The sequence below is a fragment of the Panthera pardus genome, unplaced genomic scaffold (genome assembly GCF_024362965.1).
Source record: "Panthera pardus isolate Hobbes unplaced genomic scaffold, ASM2436296v1 HiC_scaffold_8, whole genome shotgun sequence".
Lineage (NCBI taxonomy): Eukaryota > Metazoa > Chordata > Mammalia > Carnivora > Felidae > Panthera > Panthera pardus.
This window is the reverse complement of record NW_026527013.1, coordinates 56,016,636-56,022,413: the sequence shown is the minus strand read 5'-3', so window position 1 is coordinate 56,022,413 and position 5,778 is coordinate 56,016,636. Positions and strand designations below refer to the sequence as shown.

At 45.2% G+C, this 5,778-nt stretch overlaps 1 non-coding gene across 1 annotated transcript; it reads right to left on the bottom strand.

Annotated features, from left to right (window-relative positions):
- Positions 1–4,245: 4,245 nt before the first annotated feature.
- On the bottom strand, positions 4,246–4,349 carry LOC128775756 (U6 spliceosomal RNA). The gene has a single exon (XR_008420735.1). It is a non-coding gene; the product is annotated as a U6 spliceosomal RNA (small nuclear RNA).
- Between the last annotated feature and the right edge of the window lie 1,429 nt (positions 4,350–5,778).

Sequence of the window (5,778 nt, the reverse complement as noted above, 5' to 3'; positions counted from 1 at the left end):
CACACATCTTACCCTGGCTTTACTTAGCTTTCTAGCATTTCTTGCCACTCTCCAATTTTACAGGATGTATTTCTTTGCTGACTCATTTCTACCTGTTTTCCTGGCTGCCCTGTTAGCCCTACGAGGGAGGTATTTGTCGCTTCGCTGCTGCATTTCCGAGAAAGATGGCTGGCAAATAATCGGCCCTCGATGGATGATTGTTGGATAAATGAATAATCGAACGGGTGTCATTTACCCCTCGTAACCACCTCATTCTCCAGAAGAGAAAGCTGAGATGTTGAGAGGTTCAGTCGGTTGTCCAGCAACTCTCTGAGTGTCTGGCACCCAGTGAGTGCTTAATAAAAGTTAACCGTCAATTTCCTTTCTGTCTCCACGTCTCCCCACCCTGCTAACAACGGGGGCCTCTACTCTGGTTTCATCTCCATCCCAGCCCTCCCACTGCTACGCACTAAGTCCATTCACCCCAGGTCAGTGATTCAGTGCTTAACACAGGGGGGCCAGGATGAATAGGGCTGAAGCACCCCGACTGGGAGGAGCTGGAACATGGGCATGCAGGCTGGAAAAGCAGCACCTCACTCCTCCTGCTGCCAGAGTCCCGTTAGCTGCTCAGCTGGGCGGCAAACCCAAAGGCCAGTTTGCAAATTTGAGGCAGAGCCCGAAGAGTGCAAAGAGACTGTCCGTCCCATAGATGGCGAGACTGAATCCAAAAGCAGGTACTAGAGGCTCCCAAGACATGGCCAGTTAGGGGAAGAGTCAGATGTGAAAGGCCGCTGAGGCTGCTGGGGCAGACCCAGCCTTGAGCCTCGGCTCAGCCACTTGCTTTGTGATCTTAGGAAAATAATTAGCCTCTCTCAGCCTCAGTTACCTCCTCTGTAAAACGGGGAGGATAATGGTGCTACCTCTGAGTCACATGAAATCATGCACGTAAAGCATTTATCAGAGTATCTGGCATATATCATGCACTCAACATATGACAGGTATTTGATGATGATGATGATGACAATGACAATGGTCATGACATATATTGGAACCCGGCCTTTGGGACCAGAAGGAATCTTAAAGGTCATCTGTGCCAGTGTTTCTCAAACTTCTTCATCCATCAGAATGACTTGGTTACAAATACAGATGCCCAGGTCCCCTCCAGATCAAGCAGGGCCTCCTGGCAGAGGTAGGAGTCGTTCTTCTGCTTCTAAGGAGCTCCCCAGCTACCGACCATGTCTGGCTTCATCGGAGCAGAGTCTGTTGAGGATCCAAATACTAGTGCAGTGCACAGACCCATGGGTTGGGAGGCAGAAGTCAGATTGAGTCGGCCTCTGACGGACTTACTCCGGAATCCTGGGCAAGCCCTCTGCCCTCTCTGAGATCCATCCTTTCCGTCTGTACCTTCAGCAGTTTGGGCAAGTCAAGCGCCTCATCCAGAAGCAAGCATAAGACCCGAGGCCTGGCTTGCCGTTATACGGCTAGAGCTTGGTGGTTTTGCTGGTGAGACTCCAGATCCACACAGGGAGCATGTGGAGAGGGAAGACGGTCGCCATCTGAGCTCCCTGCTTTGGAGAGGCCAGTTGGCAGGCTCCCATTTCAAATCCCATCTTGGCATATGACCTTGAGTGAGCAGCTTAGCTCTGAGGTTCTGTTTTCTCATCCTGAGGGTAGAGATGCTCCTCCTCACGGCATAAGGTCTCTGAGAAGTCACTTTGGCAATGCATCTGGAGCTAGTGGGCCTTCTTAGATACACGAGTGCTCCAGCCACACGAGGCCTGGCTGATCACTGGCCAGCTGACCACAGGCTCCTGGTCACCTTGGGAGGACGGTGCTTATCACAATTCCACCCCCAAGGTCTTCCTCAGGATAATCTGTCCCGGGTGATTCATCTCGTGGGCTGGGCCCTTCCTCTCAGGCCTGAAATATCTCCCTCCCTTCACCATTCCTGGGTCAGGCCTGTGACCCCTGCCATGTGACTTCCTCTGGGGACTGGCCCTGGGCTCCTGCCTGCCTGCCAGCCCTCCAGTCCCTGGCTAGTGACCCATTCTGGGCCTGACATATCAGGCAGGGCTCAGCTAGGGCAGAGGAAGCCCACAGCTTGTTGTGCTGGGGAAAAAGTGCATTCCCCACATCCGGCCCTCACCCTGGCCCAGCCACACCTCTGCCTTCAGCAGGCTGGGCTTCCGCCGCACATCCTGGCCTAACCTGACCTGTTTATCACCCAGTTCCCACGTGGTGCCCTGCCCCTCAGGCACACACATTCCCAGGGAGGATTCTGGGCTGGCTGGAGCAGAGGGATTGGCCAGTGTGCCTCACAACTTAATGGAAGTCACCCTTTTCTGGAGCCAAAGACAGCTCTTTGGAGGAAATGTGGACCCACATCCCAGCTCCACTGTGAACTTGCTGTGTAACTTTGGACAAGTGAATCTACCTCTCCGGATCTTAGTTTACCTAATTTTAAGTAGAGAGAAAAATACCTCCATCTCCAGTTGTTGTACACTTTAAATAAGATAATACAGTCTTACTGATGTCTGTGCTTCACCTCCAACCAATTAAATCGGAATCTGAGGGATAGGTCCCAGGCATTGGATGCAGCCAGTGATGGAAACCGCTAGTGTGGAATATTGTTAAGAGCCAAAGCTTTGGAGGAGACCAACATGAGTTTGGATTCTGGCCATGTTATATAAGTATGGACCACTGAATAGATTATTAGCCTCTGTTTACCTGCCCATAAGATCGGGATGACAGTACTTACTTCCCAGTGCTGTTATGAGAACTAAAAGGAGTAACACATATTATGCGCTTTGCACATGTGAGCACCCCAAGCGACCCATGTGAGGACAAGCACCTTGTCACTTCACCACTGTACCCACTACAGCTGGCTCTGCGCCAGAGTCACATTTGGCATTTCAAACAAATATATGAACGTGAGTAAGTGTTATCACCATAGGTTAAAAAGCGATGAAGAAATATCACTTATCATGACCTGCCAGAATGAATAAAATTAAAACAAGGAAACAACACATGTTGGCGAGGATGTGGAGAAAGGAGAACCGTCTTGCACTGTTGGTGGGAATGCAAACTGGTGCAGCCGCTCTGAAGTACGTGTGGAGATTCCTTAAAAAGTTAAAAATAGAACTACCCTATGATCCAGCAATTGCACTACTGGCTATTTACCCAAAGGCTACAAAAAGACAGATTTGAAGGGTCACATGCACCCCAGTGTTTATAGTAGTATCATCAACAATAGCCAAACTAGGGAGAGAGCCCAAAAGTCCATTGGCTGATGAACGGATAAAGATGTGGTATATATATGTATACATATTTGTTAATTTTAAATAGAGAGAAATATACATATATATATAATGGAATAGATATATATATATATATATATATGTCTATCTATCTATCTATCTAGATACATAGTGGAATATTACTCAGCCATCAAAAGGAATGACATCTTGCCACTTGCAACCACGTGGATGGACCTAGAATGTATGATGCTAAGTGAAATAAGTCAGTCAGGGAAAGACAAATACCATATGATTTCACTCATATGTGGAATTTAAGAAAGAAAACAAATGAACATGGGGGGAAGAGAAGAGAGGCAACCATAAAACACACTTTTCATGACAGAGAACAAACTGAGGGTTGATGGAGGGGAGGTGGGCGGGGCATGGGCTAGATGGGCGATGAGTGTTAAGAAGGGCACTTGTTGTGATGAGCACTGGGTGTTCTATGGAAGTGATGGATCACTGAATTCTCCTGAAACTAATATAATACCTTATGTTACCTGGAATTTCAATAAAAACTTGAACAAAAAATAAATAAATAATAAAATAAAATAAGAAACATCAGTTATCATGAGACAAAACTTCTGTCTTTTGACAGACTTAAAAACGTACAGATCCCAGCATCTGTTGCTGCTAGGAGTGGCCATGGCTCTGTGGCGGCCACTGAGATGTAGGTGGAAGTCACAGGTTCTTCGTCCCTTGCGTGTTCCCCTCTTTGTGGTCCTCGGGCTGCCATCTTGAGAACAGCAGAATGAAAAACTAGGAGGATCCTGGACTCACCGGCCTGGGTGAGCTGCCCTTGCAGCCCAGAAGGCAACTCTGGGCTTTCGTTTTTCCCCCAAGTGAAAAGAAGATAGACTTCTTGTTGTTTAGGCCTCTGGCTGGGGAATTTTTGTTTCTGATAGAAGGAAAACAGATGCTTTGGACCACCTCATTGTTCTACTGTCTTTTTTCTTTTCTTATCTTTTCTTTTAATATGGAACACTTCACGAATTCGTGTGTCACCCTTGCACAAGGGCCATGCTAATTTCTGTGCTGTTCCAACCTTAGTATATGTGCCCCCAAAGCGAGCACACTCATTTTTCTACTTTCTGTCCATAGTCATCAGACTCCAGATAAATCTATGCCAAGAGGACCCACTAAGAGGGCTGAGGACTTCCTGGTACCACAGAAATCCCGGTCCTGAATGTGATCCCTTGGAGTAGAGCTAGCCATGCGTTCCTATCCACGCTCCTCTGGCCTCCTCAGAAGGTTCAGAAAGAGGGCGTGCCTCCCCCATGCCCCCTAAAACTAAAAACTCATGGCTCCCATTGCTCTCCTGAGCACTGTCTCTGCAGTCAGGCGAATATAGATGAGAATCTTGACTGTTGCACTGTTTTGCCACGGGCAAAGTGTCTTTGAACAAGCCTGATGTCACATTTGTCAGTGGGACTATGTCAACCAAGAGATACAGTTAGACAGGGAACTTGGAAGGAAAAGACAAAGTAACAGGACCAGAGGTAAGCAGTGCTTCCAAATAAACTCAGCACTAGGTCTAAACATCCTAGGGAAGGGAGGTGGCAGAGTAAATGTGATTATCACAGACCTTGGCATTATAAAAACAATAGCCCAGCAGCAGAATGTTGGGCGTGGGCAAGGAAGAGAGTGTGAGGGCCTTACTTTTCTCATCCTTCATGGTAGGGAAAAATAGAGTGGAGTGAAATGTGTAATTAAAAAAAAATACATGACTCCCAACTTCTTAATATTCTTCATAATCTTGGGAGGTCTTGTAGGAAATAATATCCGATACGGTAACAAACCAACGAGTAAAGTTAGAACTGCTTTTATTTCCATTAAATTCTTTTTCTTTCGTTAAATTCAAAAATCAGTAAGCTCCATATGTTATTTTAAAATTTAGCATACAGAATAAGAAATAGGTGTACTGTGAAGAAGCATCATGGGCAAATGGAAAAGAGATGGATGATTGACTCAACAAAGATTTTTGGAAAACTACTTAGTGAAGAATAACTAAGCGTTTAACTTACACCATAGTAACGGCTTTGTTAGAGATTTTAGTGTAAACAATAAAACTCTAAAACACTAGGTGAAAACAGATGTGTCTTTTAACTGGCATGAAGGTAAAAAGGTATCTTTTCTAAGATAAAGGCAATGAAAGAGATCACAAAGGAAAAAAATGATGTAATGAAGTTAAAATTTCTGTACATTATAAAAAGCGAACACAAAACTATACGCAAAATATTCAAGTACATATTCAGTTAGGTAAAAATAATTTTGACTAGAGGTAGCTATCCTTGATACACAATAAAAGGCTCTAAAAATCACGATTACTCTAGTAAAGAAGAACATGGATAGCCAATTCTTGATTGAAAAAACATTAATTACCACAAATATATAAAAAATCACCAAACTCATTGCTAGAGAAATAGGCAATAGAGCCACAATAAAATACTATTTATAATCTGTACACTTGACCAAATATACTTTAAATGTGAATTTTCAGCAC